We start from the raw sequence: 24,090 nt of genomic DNA on the forward strand, positions 1-24,090 counted from the left end.
GAGAAAAAGATCACAGAGGGCCTTGGAGAGCTTTGTCTCACAGACAGGAGGGGGTGCTGAGTCCCGGCAGCCCCCAGTCCTGTCGTTGAGGGTCTATCTAAGTGCGTTCTGCGGAGAAGAGCGCCCAGGCTGTCCCTGCCTGTCAGAAGAGCACCGTGACTCCGGGTGAGTGTCCTCGGCTAGGTGACCTGCCACTCTGTGCTCTCCTTGGTCCTATAAGGGGCCACTTCGATGGGCAGCCCCAGAACACGGTGTCATGAAAAGCGGTGGCTTTACAGCCTGGTCAACGTGGACTGCAGCCCAGAGGCCCCCACGTGCAGGACCTTTGGCCACGGACAGACATCACCCTGAATGAGAAGGTGACAGACATGGGAGGTCGCAGAGTTCAGTGAACTAGGTCCCTTCCTGTCTGCAGAGAATGGATTTCTCACTGGGAAGGATCTGGAGACGGCCCAGGGGGACCCGATCACTCTCCAGAGGCAGAGACCAAGGGCACACCAAGGACACACCAAGGACACACCGCCAAGGCCAGGTGGAGCTGCACACCCGCGAACCACCCCCTCTGGTTCGCTGAGCCACAAATCCCCTCGCCCCCCATAGGGCACCGCTGGCTGTGCAGGGTTTGCAGGCTTCCTGGGCAGGGTTTTGACTCCTGGGGACGTTGCCAGCCCTGAACACGGGCGGGTTCGTTCACCACTCGAGAAGGCCGACGAGAAGACAGCGTCTTGCTCTCCTGCCCAGCTTCCGTGGGCAGAAGGGGGACGAAAGGCTTTCCAAGGCCCAGGAGGAGTCAGCACTGGCCCGACGCCACCCAGCGAGTCTCGGAGCCGCACCGAGGCCCCCTTGCCTCCTCGGCCACCTCTCTGGCTCTGAGGCTCGGTCCGACCACAGTGTGGAAGGAGTTAACCCGTCCCTGTCAGCCCGTGCAGGTGCCAGTCTCCAGAAAAGGCCCTTAGCAGGGGAGAGAAGGAGCTTCTGTATTACTTGCAGACGAGAAACAGGGTCGATTGTTGGGGGCCTGACAATCAGCACAGCTGGCACCGGGCTGCCGCCCCTCCCCCCCGCTGCCTCCTCTCCCCCAGCTCCGGAACAAGGGCCACTGCACCCACACGGCGCACTGGGCAGCACTCGAAGAAATCCACACAGGGAAGGGGCAGGAAACCCCCCAACAGGCTGTGCCCCAGAGGCGCAGAGCCACCGTGCTCGGCCAGCTCGGACACCAGCCATCACGGCCCAGGCTGACCCAGCCGCAGGCCCCCGTCTCAGAGGTGTGGCAGAGGACACGACCAGGGAAATTCCAGCCACCAGATTAAGAACTTTAGATCGGCAGGGGTGTCGGTCCGGATTTCAGAAGGCAGTGTGGCCTTGGGGCTGTGTCATGAGCTCTTCAGTCGGGAAGCTGGTGCCAGGGCCCGACTGGCCCTCAGTGCTTCCCGAGTCACCAGTGCTCTGCAACTGTCCCAGTGCAGGGACCCTGCTCCATGCTCAGCTGGCGCCTCCGAGGCGCCGCACGCACGCTGCTGAACGTCCCTTCCTGGGCATCCTGCCCCTCGGCCCCCGTGGCTGTCCTGTTTCCTCCGCACTCGCAGCTCATCCCAGGGGCCTGAGCTCTGCCTCGCTTGTGCAACAGGAGGCACCGGCAGACCAGCCCCGTGTGGCCCCACTCGATGACGTCCAGCTGTCTCTGGCCTTAACGTCTCCGCAGAGGCAGCCATCCATCTGACCCCCCCACCAGGGCTGCTCAGACACCAAATCCCACCATCTGAAGCTGAGCTCCTGTTCTTTCTTCCTGTCTCCAAACTGGATACTCCTGCTCTCCACTGGGGCCACAGAGCCAAGGGGCCAAGCTCCTCCTTCGTCCCTCATCCATTCCCTCCTGGGAGTCCTGTCTCTGGACTCTCCCTCCAGCCTGACCCTCCGGCCCTGTCCGCCACTGCGGTCTGGGGTCAGCCTCACCTGAGCCACAACAAACACCTGCTTGCTGGCCTCCGCCACCTGCGCTGTCCCTCAAGGGCTAGCCGGGCGCACAATGTCCTCGACGAACCGGCCACACCCCCTCCCTCCCTCCGTAGCTTCCCCAGGTCCACCTGGCCACCCCTCCCTCCAGGCCTGGCCACAGCTGACAGTCTGCCCTGGGTTCTCCGAACCTGCAGCCATTTACCCCCCTCAGCCTCTGCACCTGCTGCTGCCCGGCTGGCAGGCCCTCTCCCGGCGTGTCCACCCAGGAGCGGGTGTCTCTGCTCCGCCCTTGTGTTCCACACTGCTGCGGAGTATGCGCTTCCCCCGAGGGTCACAATTTGTTTTAAAAACCACGTGTTTCGCAATACGGTCAAGATTTTGGTTGCTTATGGGGAACCCAAACCTTAACACGATTCACACGACCAGGCTGGTGCGTGTCATCTCCAACGCTGGACGGGGGCATTTGGAGCGCGTCACCTGTCTCCCGCGTGGCGCGTCCTGTGGTGCATCCTCAGTCAACGTGTAGGTTTGGTCGTGATTGACGGCAACCGGTCCGCCCGACCGGGGGCACCTCCGCGCGAGAAGACCTTGGCCCGGAGCCTCGACAACACTCCCCACGCGTCGCGTCCCACCAGTCACGCACCTTCTCCACAACCCACACGTCTTCTTTTGCATTTCAGCGCATCTTTACCATCAAAATAACAAAGCGTGGTGTGCCGAAAATGTTGGGTATTTCCTTCCATCTTCAATGTTAAAGTGGCTGCACAAAAGTTCACCAGTTTTGGTAAGTTTTTCGGGCACACTGATATGACAGCTGTCACAACGCAATCCAACAAAATGGTCTCAAATGAAAAAACTAGAGACACCTGAGCATGACTACAGCCAGCGTACGGGAGAAACGAACGGACTTTTGGCCAAGCAAACGAATTTTGGGGCTGCTGACCAAATTTTTCTGGCCGGCAGGGCCTTTTTGGCTAAGCAAATTATTTTTCTGGCCAAAGAAACTTTCTGGCCAACCGAATTGTGGGGCCGCTTCAATATAACCACACAGGTAGTTGAATGCAAAGAGGGAGAAGAATTACCAGGCAAAATTAAGGAAAGGAAAGCAGAACGACTACATTCGTTTCAGATAAAGTCAAGTTCAGAGCAAGACCGTGACTGGAGGCAGAAAGGGACATTATGTTTTGATAAAGGATCGATCCACCAAGAGGACACAATCCCAACTGTGTGCCCACCAAACAGACAGACCGCAAAGTGCACGAAGCAAAACCTGGTAGAACCGAAAGAAACAGACAACCCACGAGGAAGGACGGTGGGAGACTTAACCCCCCCTTTCAACAACTGACCACAGAGCAACAAGGGAGAAATCGGCAGAGAGAGAAACACTCAACAAATACAAAGTATGAATACATAACTCATCCAATTTGAAACGGATAATTTTAACAACCTAGAATTATTTTTAAAATTACATTCATAGTTCAAAAACTCCCTCCAAGAAATCCCCGGGCCCAGATGGTTTCACTGAAGAGTTCTACAAACACTGGTGCCGCTTCGGGGCTCTCACTTGGGGCCCGGACCCCCCAGGCGTGGGACGTGCGCCCGTCACGGCAAGGCTCACACACGGCTCCTGTGGTAGCTCACTGCATCGTCACGGGAACCCCAGGGAGTAGCAGTCAGCGACACCCTCACTTTGCGCTCAGAGAAGCAAAGGCTCCGAGAGGTCAACTTCCCGAGGTCCCACAGCAAACACTGAACTTGAGCCCCACGCGTCCAAATTGCCCTACAGGACAAGGGCCTCTCTCTGCTTCTCTGGGGCAGAGCCGGGTGTGCGCTGGGCTGGACTAGGTGGGCCCGGGGCTGGGCCAGGGCAGCTCGAGGTCAGCGGACAAGCTGCCCATCCCCCAGCTTGACTCCTCCATCTCCCGGCAGGGTGGGTGGGGCTGCCCTCTGGGAAATGGGGGTTTTTGGCGGAGGCCACCCAGAGCCACTGCAGCCCACGATTGGGCCGGGCTGGGCTTTCTTGTGGCCGAGCCCAGGGCGACCACATCTGGGGTCAGCCACAGGGCCAGGGCTGGCCAGCCGGGGCAGAAGACAATTCGGGCCTCCCTCTGTCATTATGGAGGGTCCTGACTGCGCTGTAAGGGGGCATGTGGCGGAGAGGTGGGGGTGGGGACCAGAGATCTGCCCAGGGAAGCACTGGCGGGGGGGGGGGGGGGGGGGGGGCAGGGCCAGGCTGCGTGGGACACGGGGTCACCTGGGGTCACACGGGCCCTCCTGCCAGATTTCCTCGTGGTGCCCTCCCTCCCCCCGCCCCACCTTCTTCCCCCTGAGAAAGTGTGAATGTGGCCTGTGTGCATGTGGACACGCACACGCATGCACAAAGCACACACGTGTGCACACACAGCATACATACACGTGGGCACACCGTCAGCAGGAGGAAAACTCTTCCATTAGCAACCGTATAACCAAGGACTCCACGCGCCGGTGTCCGTGCCCTGTGCTCTGCCTTGGCCTGATGTCCGGCTGTCCATGTGGCCTCTGAATGAGTTGAGGTGTCTGTGCTAGACGGTCAGTCCCTCAAGTCCCTCAGGGACGGGCCCTGTGCCCATGTCATGCAACCTGAGCTTAACAGACACAAGTAAACACCACATCGGGGCTTTAAACAAAGTTTGATTATGGACTTTGAAGGGGAGGACTCGTCCATGGAGCCTCCCCAGGGGTGATAGCCGTTCTGGCCAGTGGTGGACACGGCCCCCAACCAGGACAGGGCAGCCACAGGGCACCTCCTGCCGGGCGGGGTGGGGTGGCCTCGGCCGGGGTCGGGGGAGGGGCACCGAGACTCCGTGATGCTCAGGAAACTCGAGGGCTTTGTGGCCTTAGAGACGGGCGACAGGGTCAGCACGGAGCCGAGGCAGCTGCAGGCCTCACAGTGGAAAGCAGGCCGCCCGTCAGGGGCCACCCCGCGAGGAGGCATCCTCTTACACCTGGGCTCCCGGGAGCAGGCCTCACTCAGCACCTCAGACGGGGAGGCAGCTGCCCAGGGCCCCTCCTGAGTCCAAGCAGTGGCTTCAGCAAGGTCATGGCTGTCAGCTTGGGGAGAACCACCCCCTCCCACCACCTCCCGCGCCAGGTGCCACCCAAGGGGAGCAGAGACTGGGCAGGTCCACCCCTCTGTACCTTCCCGGGAAACATGATTTTGTTTTGACAAGACTTTATTTATTTATTTTCAGAAAGAGGAGAAGGGAGGGAGAAAGAGGGAGAGAAACATCGTCGTGTGATTGCCTCTCTCACGCCCCCTACTGGGGACCTGGCCTACAGCCCAGGCATGTGCCCTGGCTTGGAATCGAACCTGGGACCTTTTGATTTGTAGGCCAGTGCCTGATCCACTGAGCCACACCAGCCAGACACATTTTTGTTTTTGTTTTTTTCTGCCACGTTTGCTCATCATACATCCCTTTCTCAAGCTGGGGTCAGACCCCGTCCCTGCAGAAGCCCCCTCCACTTGCTCCAATTCTTCATGGACTAACTTGGTTCTGCGGGTGGAAGCCGGCTGACCTGGTGCGACAGATTCGGGATATAAATATCCTTCGACAATGCCTCGTGTCAGCCACCAAGACTGTGTGAGTTCAGGCTGGGCCCGAAATAGAGAAGACGGCACAGACCCCCCTGAAGAGCCGCGGGCGCCCCAGATAGAGCGAAAGGGCTCCAGCTGGGCCCGCGGAAGGTCGGTTGGTTCTTCACAAAGGTTTCCCCTTTATGTCTTTATTTTTTATTAACTTTTTAGAAATCGTCTTACAATCAGAGCAAAGTTCCAAGTTTTAGGATGAGGAACCTTCCCCCCTGAACCGTTTGAGAGTCAGCTGCTGACACGCCCTGACCCTGGTCCCTTTCCAGTTTTATTTGCCACAAGTCAGTGCCTCCTACTCCCGGCACACGACCTTCGCGTGGGGACCTGCTACCCCTTGTCTGTAGTGTCCTTCGGAACACAGAGACCCTGTTCCGACCGCGGGCTACACTGACTTGTCCCGGCTCCTCCTGCGTGGATTTCTAAGCACAGCCCTGGCCGGCGGCTCAGCGGGTTCATGTGTCCTCCCAGTCCCCCAAGGTTGTGGGTTCAATCCCCAGTCAGGGCACATCCAAGAATCAACCAATGACTGCATCAGTAACCACCACGACAAATCAACGTTTCTCTCTCTCTCCCTCCCTCTCTCTCTTTCTCTAAAAAAATCAATTTAAAAAAAGTGCATCATCTAATTTTCTGACCTTCTGTCTAAGTGCGGACATGTGCTTCGTGGTCTGCAGGGGCCTACAGGGCATCCGCGCCCAGGCGGATGTCTGCCACGACCTTGAAACAGAGGACGCCCTTATGAGCAGGCAGACAGGGCTCTCTCTGCACAGAGGGTGCTGGGAGGTCCCTGGGGCCTTCGCTCCGGGGCCTGACTTGGGACCCCTTCGTGAACCAAAGCCCCGGGGGGCGGGCCCTGGGTACCAACTGGGACCTGCCACAGACCCAGGTGGGTTTCAGCATCCCCAGCTAGGTCTGGCTGTCCACCCGGGCAGGCCTCCTCCAGTTCTGACCTGTGCGCAGGGCTGTGGATGGGGCCGAGGGAGTGGCCTGGGTTGCCCGGTGCAGGGAGGAGACACTCGGCCCCACCCCCGGGTGTCCTGCTAACAGGAAGCAGCTGGGAGGCAGCTCCGGGGACTGAGGAGGGGTCCCTGGGCACAGCCGTCCCAGCCCTGGCCCACCTCTCCCAGCGTCTGAGTCTGACCTTCCTGCCAGGGCCTGTGTCCTGCAGGGGACCCCAGACACGGCCGTGTGCACACAGACCGCCCTGGACTTTCAGGCCAGACACACACCCCGCAAGAGAACAGGGTCCCCGAGCGGCCGAGCACCCAAGGGCCCAGCAAAGGAGCCCCTCCCATGGGCGCAGGCGGGACGGGCCCGGTACAAACACTCGTACTGCGATCTCAGGCAGCCTCACGGCGACTGTGAGTGCGTGTGGCCAACGTCACTGCATGCAGATGGGGGAACCGAGGCCATGGAGCTGACACCACAGGCCAGATGCCACGGTCACTCTCGGATGATGGGGGGTCACGGCTGGACCACGGGCCCCAGGGGAGGCTCCGTCTCCCAGTTCGGATCCTCAGGGGAGTGAGTCAGCACCTTCATTCTGCACCTCTCGCAGAAGGGACGTGCTAGGCGTGTGGCCTGGGCTCCCGCCGTGACGCGGGTGAAGCCTTGGGCCCTGGCACAGCTGGGAGCAGGAACCCATGGGCGGAAGCCACGGCCCCATGGGTGGACAGCGGCGGAGCCCAGCCTGTGGAGCTGTGAACTCCGTGCCCCTGTGCAGACACCTCAGGCACGTTAACGTCATCCCTGCGCACAGTAGGTCCACACTGGTGGCTCCAAGAGACCAAAGGGACCTTGGAGACGCCTCTCTGAGCGCTGCTGCCTGCAGACCTAATGGTGAGGGGGCAGAGCCCACCCCCCCGTGGGCAGTGAACCCCATCTGCCTGACCCCGCCCTTGCCCTGGAGTCGGGGGGCGGTAGCCAGGCCAAGAAAACAGCAAAGAGGCCTTGTGCCAATGGAAACGGGGTCCTCACGGGCTGGGCAGGGTGCTGGCGGACATTCCCTCATCAGGCAGGAAGAGCAGGGTGCGGGAAGGGCAAGAGACCGATTTCCAGCCACCCCCGGGGTCCGGAACCTAATCAGGGCTGGGTGAAGAGCAGCCGGTCACCTCTCTTCTGGTGGCTGGGGTGGGGGGGGCGGGGCCCTCCCACAGCGACCAGGGATGCGGTGGCCCTGTGGCCTGGGGAAGATAAGCGAGGGGCGGAGACGGTGCCGCCCGTCACGGGTTTCCACTCAGAGACACCGAGGGGGGTGGGTCCTCACGGCCGCTCAGTGGTTTTCTTGTCTCCTATGATGAGCTCTGATAACCAGGGAGAGAACTCCTGAGGAAATGGGCGGGGCCGGCCCTGTCCTGAGGGGACGGCCTCTGGGTATGTGGGTGGGCTGGAAAGGCCCTGGGGCAGAGCACAGGAGACGGGCTGGGGGGCCAGGGTGGTGTGGGCTCAGCAGGGAGCCGTCCCGGAGGCAGTGGGTCTCACACAGGCCCCCTGGGTGCCGGGTGTCGTGTGGGCCTGGGGAGAACAGAATGAGTAACGGGGACCCCGAGAGGTGCTGTCTATCCGTCCCTCCCTGTGTGTGCTGGCAGGGCAGGGTGGGGCGGCGGGGCAGGCGAGGGCCGGAGCCCAGGGGGTGCGGGGCTGGAGGCACAGCTGGGATGGGAAAGAAGGGACCAGACAGGCGAGGGTGGCTGTGAGCGCGCTTTGTAGAGTTGAGTCTTGAGGGGCCGAGGGGCTTTGGGGTTCTGTTCAGTGAACCGGCGGCTGGAGGAGGGTCTGGCACCCACAGTCGAAAGCCACCAGACCTCATCCTGTGGCCTGGGGTCCTGCCTCCAACTGTGTGGGCCTCGGTTTACCCCAAGAGGCGGGGGAGAGGTATGACCCTCGGACACCCGGGTCTCAGGGGCTCTGTTGTAAAAACAACGGTGAAGCGCGTGGCACCCGTGAGTGTGGCTGCTTGGTGGCAGAGTGAGGGTCCCCCACAGAGCCGCCGGCTGAGCCTCCGTGCCCCCTCGTGGCCTCAGGACCGCTGCCCCTGGGCGAGCATGGGCCGGGCCGCATCCCCACCGCCCAGGAGAGCAAGGCAGCCCGCAGTCCCCGAGCTCACACAGACAGGGTGGCCTGCGGAGCTCAGCGTGTGCGGCTGCACCCGGGGGTGGGGGAGGTGGGCACGCCTGGAACTGTGCAATTCCCAGAGGGGTCAGGCCCCCAGGACCCCCGCCGACCTTCCCTGATGACAGGCAGCTGTGGCTGGGGTGGGGACAAAAGCCCAGCCAGGCCAAGCCCACCAACCTGTGCGGCCCCACTGCCCAGGGCTGTCGCAATGGGGGTGAGTCGCAGAGACTGGGGTCGGGGCCTTCAGGACTTCCCACACTTGCCCCTCCACTGGCCCCCTCCAGAGGCACCTCTGCTGACAAGGGCCCCCAGCGCCACAGCCGGGGCACACTTGGACTTCAGAGCATGGGGCATCTGTCACCTACCCTCCTCGGCCCATCAGCGGTCCTCAAACCTGACCTGCGGACCCCTGGGGCCTCCATTCCAGCTGTGAAGACCAGGCTCTGCAGCCCTGCTTACTGCCTGCGAGCTGGGACGTGGGAGCTCCCGGTGACGGGTGTTGGCGCTGACCTCATCGGCGCCACAATGAGCTGGGGACACAGCCCTGCCCCCCCCAGTGAGTCCCAACGAGGGGACAGGCCAAACCCTACGGGCCTGCAGCCCCACAGGGGACAGCCCCGGCCTGAGGGGTTGTGTCCAGCGGCAGGGAAGACGGACTCCGAGGCAAACCTGGCACACCGCTGTGCATCCCTGCTTTCAGACAATCTCATTGGCCGACACGCCCTGCTGCCCTGGCAACCAGCGGGGCTGCCAGCGCCATCCCTTTAAAACAGCCAGAGTCCCGGCGGAGCCCGAAAACCTTGGGAGCCGCCCACCAGGAGGCTCTGGTCCAGCCGGGACTCTGGGGTCCTAGAGCAACGAGGCCGCAGCCCAGTCTGGCCACCAGCCAGTCCCCCATGAAGCCCAGGACTGTGGGAAGGGGAGTGACCAGGAGCCCCAGGACAGCCTGGGGTGGGAGTCGGAGGGGAGGGGGCACACCCTAGAAATGCTGAGCTGTCTGCTCTGTGACATCCACCACTGGCCTGGACAGGAGCCACCCTGTCATTGCGCCGGAACCTGAGGGGCCTCGGGGCACAGGGGACATGTCCCAAAGCTCTTGTGGCTGGCTCCTCTGTCCCCTGAAAGCACTCCGCGGAGAGGGAGGCGGACAGCTGCCACGCGGCAGGAGCTCCAGATCCTTGAGAGCTTGGCTTCTGTCCATGGAAACTGTGACTTGGGCCCTGAGGGGACAGGAGGCAAGGCTTCACGAGGTCCCCGCCTCTCGGGGCCCCCAAAGGGCGAGGAACCAGGCCAGCTCCAGTTAACACTCCTCAGCCTCACTCTGGGGTGTCGGCCCCTCGGCACCCCAGACCACCCAGGGCAGGGCCGCTGGCCAGCAAGGCCAAGGCCAGCCCGGCTGTGGTTTGGGGACACTCAGCCCGTCGGCCCTGGGCAAGCTGTCCTGCCTGATGGGGGAGGAAGGGCTGATCCGGCTCAGGGCCCCATCACCCAAAGGGGAAAAGATTCGGGAAGCAGCAGCCAGCCTGGAAACCCTCGGACCTTTTGCTGTTGCCACGAGCGCCGGAGCCTGTCGCCCAAGACCCCAAGTGGGCTCCGCGTCCCGAAAGGGGAGGCCTAAGGGACGAGGGCAGGAACGCTGATTTGGGGCTGGGAGGGCGGCGGTTAGTGGGAGACGCACCCAAAAGCGAGAATGAGGGAGTTTTTGATGCAGCCGGCAAACCGGAGGCAGACGCGGAGCGGAGGACCGCGATCCAGCTCTGCCCCAGGCCGCCCCGCCGCCGACCCTGCTCGCTGCTGCCCCTGCTGGCCGCCCGCGCCCAGGAGGGTGGGGACCGCCGGCTTCTGCGGGGCACGTGCACCCTCTGGTGGCGACAACGGGAAGCGCAGGACGCGCAGACAAAGGGGTCCGGCCCCGCTCCCTTTCCCAGAATCCCGCCTCCTGCCTTTATCAGGCACCACTGGCCGCCCCCGGTCCCCGTCCTCAGTCCTCAGAGCGGTGCAGGGACAGAGCCACCCGTGCCTGACGGCTCTAACGGACCCACCCGGGGGCCGCTCCCTCTCCGCGATCACGCAGCCCTGGCCTCATCTGGTCCACGGCTCCCCTGGCACCTCAAGACCCTGCTCCCCGCTCTGCTTCTCTGGGGCCCCCAGCGCCACCGCCCAGGGGCTGAGGCTACAGCTGGCGGGAAGCCACGGTGGAGGGCCTATGTCCGGGTGCCCACGCCCCATCAGAACGTGCCCCCAGAGTCCTCTCTGGACCTGAAGTCCCGTCTCCCTGCCCAGACCCCTCCAGGCCCCTTCTCCCAGGCTGTTCTCACGCGTTCTGGAAGGGGCGACCCTGGCAGAGCCCTGCCAACTGCCCCTCCCCCAGCTGCCCTCCCCTGCCCCCGCTTGTCCTCTCCTTTTCTTGGCCCCTCTCTCTCTCGGAAACACCTTTTTCCTGCCGGTTAGGCCGCAGAGCTTCCTGAACAGGAAGGGGGCCTTCGACTCGTGAGCTGTTTCCATCGACTTCTCCTCCGGGGCCTCCCTGCGGGCAGGTCGATGGGGTGCCCGGAGAAGACCCTCAGGGCCTGCAGGGGTCCCAGCCACCAGCGGAAGGACGCTGGGCGCCTAGATGAGGGGTAGGAAACTACTCGCGGGTTCCCCTGCCACCCCCACTGTTGCCAGGGACCCCAGCGCTCCAGGGCCTCAAAGCTCCAAACCTCGGAGCCACACGCACAGGACTGAGTTGGGGAGAAGGACTTCGACACCAGATTGGATGAGGAAGTGGAGACTCCGAGAGGGGGAGTGTGCAAAGGCCACACGTGAAGATGAAGTCAGTTCCCCAAGCCAAAGTCGGCCCCGAGACACACCTAACGCACCCCAGTTATAACGGGCTTCGTGGGCTTCATCAGTCGGTCCCGCGAGGCACGTGGCATGTCATGGATCGAACTGAGTCACCAAAAAAGGTAGCCGACGTCCTAACCCTCCTCATCTCAGAATGTGGCCTTGTTCGGAAACAGGGCCACCAGGAATTAGTGAAGGTGTGGTCACAGTGGAGTCGGGTTGGCCTCACAATCAGGAAGAGGGAACTCGGGACCCAGAGAGGCACAGAGGGGGAGGAGGTGAGGGTCACCAGCCACACCAGGAGCTGGAGACACTGGGATGTCCCCTGCAGCTCTCAGAGGGGGCGCAGCCTTGCCTACCCCTTGGCCTCGGACTGCAGCTCCCAGAACTGACCGTCCACTTCCGCAGTGTCAGCCCCTGGCCGTGCTGGGGCTGTTCTAGCAAACTGGCGCCTGGTTATACCTGCCTGACAGGTGAGGAGCCTCCAAGGGGAAGGTGGGTCCCCGTCCACGAGGGACAGAAGAGTGACCATGGCCTTTCACAAGCCGCCCCGGACGCGGGCAGTGGTCTGGGAACAAAGAAGGCGATGCTGTGGACGGCGGACGGCGGGCTCCTCTTACCTCTCACAATCCCGCAGACTCCCCGTGGACGCGGGGCAGCGTGGCTCGTGGAGCGAAGGGCCACGCGGACAGAGGCAGGTGCCGACCCAGAGGGAAAGGGACGCGGCAGCTTGCTCAGCACGAGGAGCCTCAGTGCCAGCTGCAGGAGCCAGGCGCACCTCGGGGTGCACGGCCTGAGTCCGTGTGCCTGACGTCCCAGAGCAGGCACAGCGCTCGCTCGGGTGCGGGGGGAGGCGACTGATGGAAGGACAGGAGGACACGGGGCAGGGGGGGGTGTTCTCCACAGGGACTGGGGTGCGGGTTACACTGGGGTGTTTGTAAATCATACTTCAATCCAAATACAGAAGAACACGCCCCCCCTCCCCGGTCCCCCCCCCCACCCCGCCCTCTGCAGATGCACAGGCAAGGGACTTAACCTTCCGCCCGTCCCTCTCCCCTGGGGGTCTCGCTCCGCCTGTGCTTGGGCCCTGGCTGGGTCCAGGCAGCTGCCCCGTCCCTGCTCGGAGGCAGACGATAGCAAATGGAGCAGGCAGCTGGGGCCCACGGGCCGCTGAGCACGGCTCCTCCTGGCGGAGAAGCCAGGTGTCCAGGCGGAACTGTCCGGGGGGGGTGGGGGGGACCTCCTGCCGTGGAGCCGGCCCCAGCCTGCATTTTGGCTCACTGGGCTGAGTTCGTTTCAAATCTCCCACCTCCCCGTGCGTTCTGCCTGGGTCACATCTGCGGCCCCTCCTCTGAAGCGGGGCTATTTATACTGCCCTGGAACCAGCCGGGCCAGATAATGAGCAGCTTCGCCAAACACAACCCAGCAATCCGTCCCCTCTCACCCCCCAAGGGGCGTGCAGCTAGAGCTAGGGGGGCCCCAGGGACCATGCGTCTCCCCCGTCTGACCCTCAGACAGGGCCACACTTCAAACAGCTGTCCGGGGAAAACCCACCGCGAAGTGTGGCCCGCAGGGCTGGGGGCTGAATGTCCATGACAACCCCGGCTGTGCCGGTCACTCGGCCAAGCCCGCGTGTGGTCTCAAAGGACCACGTGCAGCGAGCCATGGGGCTCCCGGCGCAGGGTGAGGGGGGCAGCTGACATCAGCTCTGTGCCACACGCTGTGACACCCTCCTGGACAACCTCGCACCTCTGCAGGGTGGGCACCACTGTCCCCGTTTTACAGGTGAGGAAACCGAAGCTGGGGCATTGCAGGGGCCCAGGCCAGACTGATTCCAAGCCCAGGGGCACGGAGGTGCCAGTGGGCAAGCCATGGAGGTTCAGGGTGTAAGAGAAAGGGACAGACATTCATTCCTGCCTGTCCCTCAGCTCAAGGACAAGCCCCTCCCTTACCCCCCCCCAATCCATGACTCCGACCACATGCAGGACCCCCGCTGGGCCATTTCCAGGGCCACGTCCAGCTGGGTGTGGCCTGCAGGCCCATCTCTGCCCCCAGGAGCCTCACCCAGACCCTATCTGCCTACCAGACCCCCCACCCCCGCTGGCATCTGGCCTGGCCCGGCCGCTTCCCAAACACAGCGGCCTTTGTCTGCGAGGGATGTGGCTGCAGGAATGTCACTGTCTCTGTGGCCAGTCCAGCAGTGGCCTTCCCGCCCGCCGCCCACAGCCACCCCGGCCCTGCGGTCACTTTCCAGGCCTCTGTAGTGGCCTCTGATTTCTTTCGGCTGTGGCAGCCTGGGCGTCGGTGGGGGAGGTGATCGGAGGTGGGACGAAGCCTCAACGGTCAGGTCTTCATGGTGATGTACTGTGCGGACAGGGGCGGGGAGGAGCAGGGAGGGGCGGGGGTGTCTCGGGAGACCTGTCAGCGGGGAGGGAGGGGGCAGCTTATTACGCCCAGAACAGTGGCAAAGGCCGCCTAAGCCAGGCCTCGGCTCACGCTCGGCCGGGATCGCCCACTCGGAGGAGGAAGCGAGAAGCAGGACTAGGAAGACCACACCCGCACCTGTGCTTGCGTGGGCAATGCTAGCCCGAGTGATAACACTGGGGATGTGCTTTCAAGAAGCTTTCATCCTTTTTTAAAGATTCTATTCATTTATTTTCAGAGAGAGGGGAAGGGAGGGAGAAAGAGAGGGAGACAAACATCAATGTGTGGTTGCCTCTCACACACCCCCTACTGGGGACCTGGCCCACAACCCAGGCATGTGCCCTGACTGGGAATCGAACCGGCGACCCTTGGGTTCGCAGGCCGGTGCTCAATCCTCTGAGCCATGCCAGCCAGGGCAAAAGTATAAAAATCTTTAAAAATTGTTACAACAACGACATTACCACTTCCTGTGGGGTGTGGGGTATGGAGTGAGGGGGTCTTGTTCCAGGGGGCTGTGTCCTGGGCTCCCTCAGGCAAGCATGCCGGGTGGGCGGGGGTGGGGGGGCACTGAGGTCCTAGGATGGCCTCCCCGCTGGGGCTCAGCTCCTCAGAGAAGCTGCCCGGCCAGGCCCCGGTCCCGCCCCTCCTGCACTGAGCTGCCCGGTCACCTGCCGTGGAAGCCAGCCTTCCACACCCCTGAGACAGTTGTCACCATCAAACTGCACGGGGACCTTCTGAAAACCAGCCGCAGCCCCCGCCCCCCGTCCCCCGCACCCTGCCCTGACCCTGTGTGCTGCCCAAACGGCCCTGGTGCTGCTGGCCAGCAAGTCGCCCCAGGTAACCCCCGGACCTGCCGTTCCCCCACCGCGTGGCTGGAAACAGGGGCCGGTCCCTGCTGAACCCCACGCTCTCCTTCCCACCGCTCGGTTTCAGCCCCTTCTGCTGGTGACTCTGCACCTTTAACCCTGAGTTCGGTTTCTGGCCCCAGACACCCAGCTCCCTGCACGGAACAACAGAGCAGCATCCCCCCCACCCCCTTCCTCCCATCTCCCGGCCGATGCACTTTGCTCCCATTCCACGCAGTCCGCACAGGCCCTGCCGCCCACAGCTGGCCGCACGGCAGTCACCAGTAAATGTCACTTACGTCGTCCTGACCCTAAGCACCACTGAGCCCCAGCCTGAGGGAGCATCTCCCCGCCACCCATCCGGTCCAAGGTCCCAAGGCCTCGGAGACCAGGGCAGACCCTGAGGATGCAGACGGCAGGTAGGAGGCTCAGGTCTTGTGGCCCATACTTTGTCCCCGACACGCAGCCTGGGAGGGGGGGGCCTGGCGCGGAGTTTGGGGCGGCAGAGAGAACTGTCCGAACAGCAGGTTCTCCCCAGCACTGTGGCCGGCAAGGCGAACGGACGCAGCCGAGACCCAGGTGCTCTGCACTCAGGGCGGCACCACGGGGGAGGGGAGGGCAGGGGCGGGGACGGGACCTCTTCCTCTCTCTGGGAGAGAAAGCTGCCCCAGGCCCCACGCACATGGCAGAGCTTGTTGAAGGGGCAAGCTCGGAGGACACCCGGGAAATCTGCGTGAGCCCAGGTGTGAAATCACTCTGCCAGAGCCAGGGTGCTGGTGTGACGTCCGGGGCACCGAGGTCAGAACGTCCTCGTTCCCGCCGCGCACAGGAAGCAGTTAGGGGTTGGGGGCCACGATGCCAGCAGGCTGGTCTCCAAGGGGGCAGGAAAGTGTCCTCACACCTACACGTGTGGGCAGAGAGACACCGATGGCTGTATCAGTAGCGAGAAGTGAAAGTCCCTGAGTCCCTCACCTTCTCTGCCGATTGCACATTTGTCCGAACAGAACCTTCTGGGGGAAAAGAGCTTTCATGCCAGGAAGCCCCTGATGGTCGGGTGGCTCCCCAGCTGGGCTGACTTCGTCCTAAAGCCCCTGGTCCAGCTGGCCTGCCCAGGAGGTGACCAGGAACGTGCAGGTTTGGGGGTGACAGGCCGAACAGGCAGGGGTGGGAGGGGCGGGGGGCACAGAGAGCTGGGTCGTCAGCAGCTGCCCCCCCCCCCACTTTGTAAAGAGGAAGGCGGGCAGCTGGCGCCTCAGCATGGTCCCAGCCCGGCGCTCCTCTGGGTCCGCTAAGCGCCTGCACCCTGCATGCCGGGAGCCGGCTTCCACCGTCACCGGTGAGGCCGTGTTCCACGCCACACCTGATGTCCACAAAGACTCAGGTGACGCAGGGACACAGCGAGCCAGCAGGGCGAGGCCCGAGAGGCAGCCCGACTCTGCTTTCTTCCCGTCTCCACGTCCCCAGGTCCCCCAGGCCCGCCCCGCTGGCAGCAGGTGACAGGTGTGGCTGATGCAGCCGGGAGCTCCGGATGAGGCTGGGTTTCGTCCTGAAGACAAAGCAGGGGCTGGTGGTGGTGGGGGGGGTCGTGTAAGGAGGAGGGTGAGAGACCTGTCCCACCCACTTCATGCCACCGCTCTGTGCTTCCCAAACTGGCCACGTCGCTGGGGTGGCTGTGCCAGGGGAGGGAGGAGTGAGGGAGAAAGGAGTTAGATCCACAAGAGGGGAAACCTGACTGCAGCAGTGAGCCATTCTGCTCCGCTTTGCCTGGGACCTCCGAGGGGCCCGCAGCGCCCACATGAGGAAGAGGAACACATCGCTGACGTTGGCTGAACACCCCTGGGTGCTCAGCACTTCGTGAGCGAAGTCAAGAGTTGAACCTCGACCCAGGTCTGGCTCATCTTAAGGTCCAGATTCTTCCTGTTGCATCACCTGCCTTCCCAGCACCTGTCCAGTGAGACCCAAGGAAAGAGGGACAGGCCCGCGGAGCCAAGGAGCCGGGTCCAGCCGCCCAGAGTCCCTGCAGAAGGCAGCCCTGTCTACTGTGCGCGGTTTGTCCCGAACGACCCACTTCGTTTGGGGTGCATTTTGGGGAAGCCCACTCTGCGGTGGTGGAGTTCACCGATGGGGAAGCCACACCGCGACAGATGAACACCAGGGAGATTCTGAAAGAGTGCTGTCCAGCTACAAGCTGAGGGGATTTCCCCAGGGACAGAGGCGTCCCAGCTCGGGGAGCCCGGTGGCATGGTGTAGAGGGGCCGGTGCAGGCACGCTCCTCGCTGCATCTGGGCCAGATGCCTTGGGGCCCCCTCGTGGGCGGCTGTTGAGAAGCCCCCACTCGGAACACCCCCAGCACGCTCCTCCCGCCATCCGCGCCTCAGAGACCTGACTTTTCTACCAAGTTTCTGCAAATTCGCACAGAGCCGAGTAGGATGGTGATGGCCAGGGGCGGGGAGAGTGGGGGCGGGCAGTCAGCATGTAGCGGGTACCAGGCTTTGGTTTGGAAAGTGACCCTCCGACGCTGGGCGTCTGGGAAGCGTCCTGGAGATGGAGGAGACCGGGGCGCGTGGCAGCGTGAATGCGTGTGCCGCTGGCCTGCACCCTCACGCGTGGTGCCGCGCGGTTCACCACAACAAACACTTTCAAGTGCTCAAAGGACACTGACCCTAACAAACATGTAAGAAGCCTCCACCCGTCTGCCCGACGGCAGAATGTCAGCACGTCGTTACATTGTCTTCAGAAACTTGGCAGATTAAAAAAAAGCTTTCATAAGGGATTCATCACGGGACGATTAGGCTCTGCAACCCAGCAAAGCAACGTGATACACCCAAGCCCACGGCCGACTGCCTCAGCTGACTCAGAAAAAGGAGTCGTTTCACAAACTCCGACACCCTTTCGCGATAAAAACGCCAAGAAAACTGGGAGGGGAAGGGGATTTCCTCAGCTTGATAAAGGGCCTCTACGGCAAACCCACGACAAACATCCCGTCACGGGGAGAGATGGACATCAGCTCCCACCCAATCCGGAACGAGACGAGGAGGCCCACGCTGGCCGCCGCCGCCGCCCACCGTGCTGCAAGGTCCAGCCACGGCAAGGCAGGAGGCGAGAGAAAGAAGTAAAAGGCATTCGAATTGGAAAAGAGATAAAAGAAAAAAAACTCTCTCTACTCACGGTTGACACGATCATGTGGACAGAAAATCTCAAAGAATCCATGCACACAGAAAAACGAGAAACAGAACTCAAACTCAGCAACGACCCAGAGAACAGACCCACACACGCGGACCAGCTGCGTTTCTCTGCACCAGCCACAAGCCCTCGGAGAAGAAAATGAGACCGCAGCCGCGTCCAGGAAGCTTCCAGAGCTTCTGAGGACTGGGCAGCAGGGCAGTCTGGGTCCCCTGAAGTGGAAACATCTTGTTATTAACGGTCCCCGCGCAGGCACACGCACTGGGACCTGTGGTTTTTCCGGCGTCCGAGCACATCTCATAGTACAATAAGGGGAGCAGATGGACGGGAGGGAGGCAGCGGTGCGGGCGTGGAAGTGGAGCCACCTCTCCCCGCGGGTCAGCGTGGCCTGGGTCTCAGCTTCCCTGCCTCACGTCACGTCCCCAGAGCCACAGGAAGCTGGGGAGGGGCTGGCCTGGGTCAGCCAGCCTTCCCTAGGGGGCAGAGGCGACAGATTAGACCCGGGGAGCTGCTGACTAAAGAGGGTGGTTTGCACTAGAAAAGTCGGTGGGGGGGTTTAAGTTGAAGGAGAAACTAAAAGTGTTCTTAGTTATTGTTTTGTGACGAGGGGCCAGAAGGATGCTGTGCTGGCCAAGCATTGCCACATCGCTCCGTTCTCGTTCCCAGACCCAGCTGCAGCTGGTTCCGCCTCTCCTGCCTGCAGCCTAGGGGCCTCGGGCAGCAGAGGCGGCCAGGCATCCGGGGAGCTAGGAGGGGCCCTGCCGGGGGCTCCTGAGCCCAGAGCCGGGAGACCTGTGCTCTGGGCCGGCTTCTGCAGGGCCCAGCTCTGTGGCTTTGAGCCCCTCTGTCCCTTCTGTAAAGGGGACCAGGACAGAGCAGGGTGGGAGGGAAGACACCCTTTTGCCTGCGACATTCTAGTTTTTCCGGCCAAACCCTTTAAGAATTCAAAAGAACTTTCACAGAAAAGGGAAGTGGCGCTGATTAAAAAAAAAAAAAAAAAAAGGGAAAATGAGGAGACAGATTTTCAAGGAGGGACAAACGATTTTCCCTTGCAGGCCCCGCTTTTATCCGGGGCTGACAGCAAGGGCCTGTGTGCACTTGGGAAGGGCCGGGTGAGGGAGGAAGGAGAAGCAGTTCCTGTGTTCAGGCTCTCCCAGCTCCCCCAGGAGGTCCCAGGCAAGGTCCACAGGCTGGAAGCTAGCTCACCTACAGGCAAACCAAGCCTCCCCCCTACCCCCCCGCCCCGGGGACCACATTTCCTGGGGGAAAAGGGGGTGGAGACAACTCGCAAACAGGCTCTTCCCCATCACTTCCCAGGACACACCCCAACCAGAGTGCACAGCCAGGTAGAAGCCCTGGTCCGCCTGCAGGCTGCAGTCACCTGGATCTTCGCTCTCCGAGTGACACCTCTGCCCCCCTTGGAGGGTCCTTTGTGTGAGTCCAGCTGCCCCCCACCCCGTTAGTGAATTGCAGAGGACCCCATGCAGTGGGAGCGCAGCGCCAGGAGAGGAAAGGCAGGCACCGCGGCCTCTGCAGCGCGGCCAGGCGGCAGCGTCTCAGCCTCTGGTTTGAAGGAGCCAACGGCCTCCCAACGGCTGAAACAGGAAGCCAGAGGAACAGCAGGCCGGCCGGGACTGAGCTTCCCCTAGGCCGGCGCCAGCTGCGCCCCGGCGGGCCTCACAAAGTCCCATTGACTCAGCAGCCGATTTTCCTGTGTTGGCCTGGGGGGGGCACCCTCTCTGCGGGTGGACGTCACCCCTGCACAGCGCCCCTTCTGCCCCCACTCGCATCCTGCCCTCTCTGCCTGCGCTCTGCAGACCTGGCTGATGCTTCATCCTGGGACCAGTTTCTGTCGCTCTGAGGACAGAAGGGACCGCAGGGCCCGAGCCTGGAGCGCCCTCGGTGAGGCCCCCCGCAATCACCCGACCTCTCCCTCCTCCTCCTCCCGGGTCACCCCCGGGAACGCGCTCCCTGGGCGCGCGCCAAGGAGCACAGTTCGGGGAGACGCCGCGGGCCCCTTCTCCGCGCACCCTGGCGCCCAGGGAGCTTCTGGCTGCCCCCAAGGTCACCTGCCCCGCGGTTCCGCTCGCTCCGCTGGGATGCGAGGCGACACGGTAGGGACCACGTAGCGCGGAGCGGCTCCGACCGCGCGGTCTCCGCGCACTTTAAGCGGCACGTGTTCCCCAGGACGCGGAACTGAGGCGCAGAGGGTCGGAGTTGGCTGCTGCGGTGAGTCAGCTCCTGGATGAGACGCACAACCCCTGCGGACGTCGGAACCCAGCTTCCCTGGCGGCCGCTCCCCTTCGTGTGACTCTGGCGCCTCTCCCGGGCCGCCCGCAGACTCCTCGGGCACCGAGCGAACCTCCCCGGGGCTGGCCCCGGCCCCCAGGACCTGCCGGCGGACCCCCGCCCGATGGCCCCGGCCCCGACGACCCCGCGCGGGCCACTCACCGGTGCGTGTGCGTTCGGATCCCGGGGTCCGCGCCGCCGCCGCGCACGGTCGCGCATCCCGGGCAGCGCCGGCCCCAGTCCTCGCCTCGCTGAGAAAGTTCCTGGCGGCTCCGGGCGGGGGCTCCTCGCGCGCGCACTCCGGCCGCCGGCCCCGGCCCACAATGCGGAGGGAGGCGCGTGCAACACAAAGTGCGTCCCCTGGGCCGGGGCCGGGGCGGGGCCTGGTGACCCGCTGCCCCCGGCGCGCGCCGCAGCCGCTCCACCGCGGGACCGCCCCGCCGGCCTCCCGCGCGGTGCCAGCTGGACCCGCCGAGGGGCGGAAGCCCGGGTCCCTCCAGACTTGGTCACTGGGAAGCCATCCCCTGGCCCTTTCCGCTTGCGCCTTCCCGCCCCGCCCCCCGGCCACGGAAAGGCGGCAGCTCGGTGACGGGCTGGGGCCCGGGCTGGCGGGGCGGAAGCCTGCGCACAATTGAGCCCTTCCTGTGCCGGGACCCGCGGCGCCCCGCACGCGCGCTCAGGCTGCGCCGCGCAGCTCCCGGGACGAGGGGACAGATGGGCCGCCGGCCTCGCGGCGGCTCCTGGCTCCGCCCCCTCCCCCCGCCCCCCGCCCCGCGCCCCGCGCCCCTCTCTGAGCGGGGGCCTCGGCCTGAGCAGAGCGCGGGCGGCGAAGGGCCGGCAGTAGTAGGTGCTCAGTAAAACGCGCGGCCTCTTCCCACTTCCTTACTCGGCCCCCCTCCCTCCTTAAAGGGCCGTGGGGGGCGCCCCGCTGGCCGGCGGAGGAGGGCAGAAGGCGACCTGGGAGCAAGGGACCCAGCAGATTGGGGCCCAGGACTTCCCAGCTCCAGGGATCAACGGTGGGGCTGAGTCCAGGCCGGGGGGGGGGGGGGGGAGGGGGGGGGGTTGGAGGTTGGGGCTTGAGGAGGTGGGGGCAGCTTCCCTGCAGCACCAGGCAGCAGGGAGCGCAGGCGGCATGAGAGGCCCCCCTGGGCCTGCCCGAGCCCCATCAGGTCAGGTCACGGTGACCAGGGACTTGAGGACATGAGACACTGGACTCACCAGGGCTGGACACAGGGCCCCCACCCTCATGGCTCATTTTGGGGCAACGCCCTTTCCCCAGAACGGAAAGGGGGCCGAAGCCAGCACTTTGTGGGGTGAAGTCTCCCCCATTGGGAAGGGCTGTCCCACAAGCCCCGCTGCCCTGCTCCCTGGGTCCCCAGGACAAGCCACAGTAGCATGTGGACAGGCCGGGGGCAGGGACCAAAGGCCAGTCTGGCTGGGGCCACAGGTGGAGGAAGGGCAGGCCCCTGAATCGGGGTGGCCGGGCGGTGGACAGAGCGCTGCAGGGCGAGACCAGGCCCCCACCCACCCCAGCAGGGGCCTCGGCCAAGCGCCCGCGTTGCGAGTGGTTTTCCTCCGAGCCCGGCACTGATGACTCAGTTGCTCTGAATCAAGCAAATGGATTTTCCTGAAATATGAAAATCAATCAGAGGAGAGCAGGGTGGGGGCGGGCCGGGGGAGTGAGATGGCTGGGGGTGCGATTCAGGCTCACTGTGGGGAGCCCCTGGTCACTCACCACGTCCCCACCCCACCCAGTTACCTAGAAGGACCCTCTGACCTTCCTGAGGCTCCCCAACATGCGGTAGCTCCCCTGGCCCCTCCTCCCCGGGCAGTTCGGACCAACCCTCAGGGGGCAGAAGACAGTTAACAGCAGCATTGAAGCCACTGTGGCAAATAGGTTTTAAAACATCTGCCCAGGAGCCTGGTGTGACCCCGCAGCCTCCCAGATCTGGGCCGGCGTGAGCTTCGGGGGCCAGCCGACGAGGGCGGTGAGCAACGGACGTGCCCAGGCTCGGCCTCCCTTCCTGGGGCCCCTGCCCACCTTCCTGCCCCTCGAGGCCGCTGGGCCTGTGCCAGCCTGTCTCAGCACGCTGGGCTCTGGCTGGACTGCGGGCGTTGGGGCCTGTGGCCCGGGAGGGGCCAGGGACCCCAGCCACCTCCTGCCCTTGTTCTGGCTTCCGGAGCAGTGGGTGAGGCCCTCGGTGGGAGGTGGAGGCCACCCCTGTCCATGTTTTCCTGAGCACTAAAACATTCAAGCTTCTGAGGCAGAGTCCATGGGGGCTCTGGGCTCCCCTCTCGGCCCAGCGGAAAATCACCGGGAGCCCACTCCGGGGACCAGCCACTAGCTGACGGGCATCACCTCTGTCTGCTCATCAGCAAGACGGTTAGGACACCCAGGGGAAAACAGTGGCGCTGGGGGTGTGTTAGGGGAGGTGGTGGAAGAGAAGCCCCAGCTCTGGTCCCCGGCCCCTCGTCCCCACGGGAAGGGGCGCCCTGACTATGCCGCTCAGGGCTGGAAAGCTCCGGACAGAGAGGCGGAGCTCTGACCGTGCACAGACACCCTCGTCCTCCCTGGCCCCACTCAGCACCCAGCGGGGGGCTTCCTGGCAGTGTGTGACGTGGGGCATGGGCAGAACCCAGTCCCTGTCGTGGCCACTCTGGCCCAGGACCGGCCTCAAGGGCCCCGGTAAGGAGGGCGCTCTGAGGGACTGCCGGAGCTTGAGGGCCTGGGGAACGCGGCCTGTGGGGACTGGCGATGGAGTCAGGAGTGCTTCCCAGGAGTGAGCGAGTCATTGCCTTATCGGGAAACCGCGTTCCTCCCTCTCTCTCCACTACCAGGAAGGAGATCAGCTGGAGTCCGGCTGTGTTTTTCCAAAGATGGCTTTTGAGGAGAGGTGTTTCTCTCAGTGCCTGGGCATATAGGGGTGGGGTTGCAGGGACAGACGGTCCCCTTTAAGACGCCAGCTGCGGCATGGCCGTGCCGGAGAAGACGCTGAGAGTTGGTGCTTCAACAGCCTGTGCTGTGTGCCCCCCGCGGCTCCCAGCCCTTCCCCACGGACTCCTGGCAGCAGCCCTAGGGAGGAGGCGCCACTTTAGTTTTGGGTTTATGGACGAAGAAACAGGGGTCAGGAGGCCAGGGGCTCCCAGCCAGCACCTGCTACAGCCAGGATATGAACCCAGCACCCAGCTCCCGAGTCCCCGGGTTCATTCACCACCTGTGTGCAGGGAGAGCGGCCACGCGGGCAGCAGGGAAGGGCTCTGTCACCTCCTGGCCTTTCCACACCCCTGCCCCCCAACCCCTGCCTCTGGGTGTTGGGAGACTTGACGCCCCGCTGTGGCAGCTTCTCCCCGAGGCACTGTGGGCCTGGCAGCAGCTGGGCTCGGGGCCCACACCTGTTGTCTGGATCAGCTGCTGTCACTCCCCCCTCTCCCCCCCGGGAAAGCAGGCCAGGTGCCCAGGCTTGCCCCAAGCCCTCCACCCCAAGGGCAGGTGGGGAGGTGTGGCATCTGCTGGCACAGCAGCGCCTGGAGGCTGCTGGGGCAGGGGTCTCAGCTGCAGACAGGGCCCCTCCAGCTGTGCCCCTTAGGCCGCTCCACCACTACATGAGGGTTAGAGGAGCAGAAGCCTGGGAGGGGGCCCTCCAGCTGTCTGGGAAGGGGGACGCTGCAGGGCTGAGGAGCAGTGCGGCCGAGGACCGGGGCTGGGAGACGGCTGACGTGGGGCCGATGAGGCTGAGCCTGGAGGTGACGGCAGCACTCACTTGGTGTGGCTGCCAGGGGACAGTGCGGTTCCCCGCCAAGCCTGCGTGGGATGCGGACTGG

The 24,090-nt window shown here is 63.8% G+C and overlaps 1 protein-coding gene across 4 annotated transcripts in view; it reads right to left on the reverse strand.

Annotated features, from left to right (window-relative positions):
- Nucleotides 1–20,765, reverse strand: part of NAV1 (neuron navigator 1) — a 138,342-nt gene extending 117,577 nt beyond the window's left edge. For all 4 annotated transcript variants that reach the window (XM_053912830.2, XM_053912829.2, XM_053912828.2 and 1 more), the window contains exon 1: nt 20,431–20,765. The gene's annotated coding sequence lies outside the window, so the exon portion shown is untranslated. The remainder of the gene's footprint in view (nt 1–20,430) is intronic.
- Between the last annotated feature and the right edge of the window lie 3,325 nt (nt 20,766–24,090).

The sequence above is a fragment of the Desmodus rotundus genome, chromosome 10 (genome assembly GCF_022682495.2).
Source record: "Desmodus rotundus isolate HL8 chromosome 10, HLdesRot8A.1, whole genome shotgun sequence".
NCBI lineage: Eukaryota > Metazoa > Chordata > Mammalia > Chiroptera > Phyllostomidae > Desmodus > Desmodus rotundus.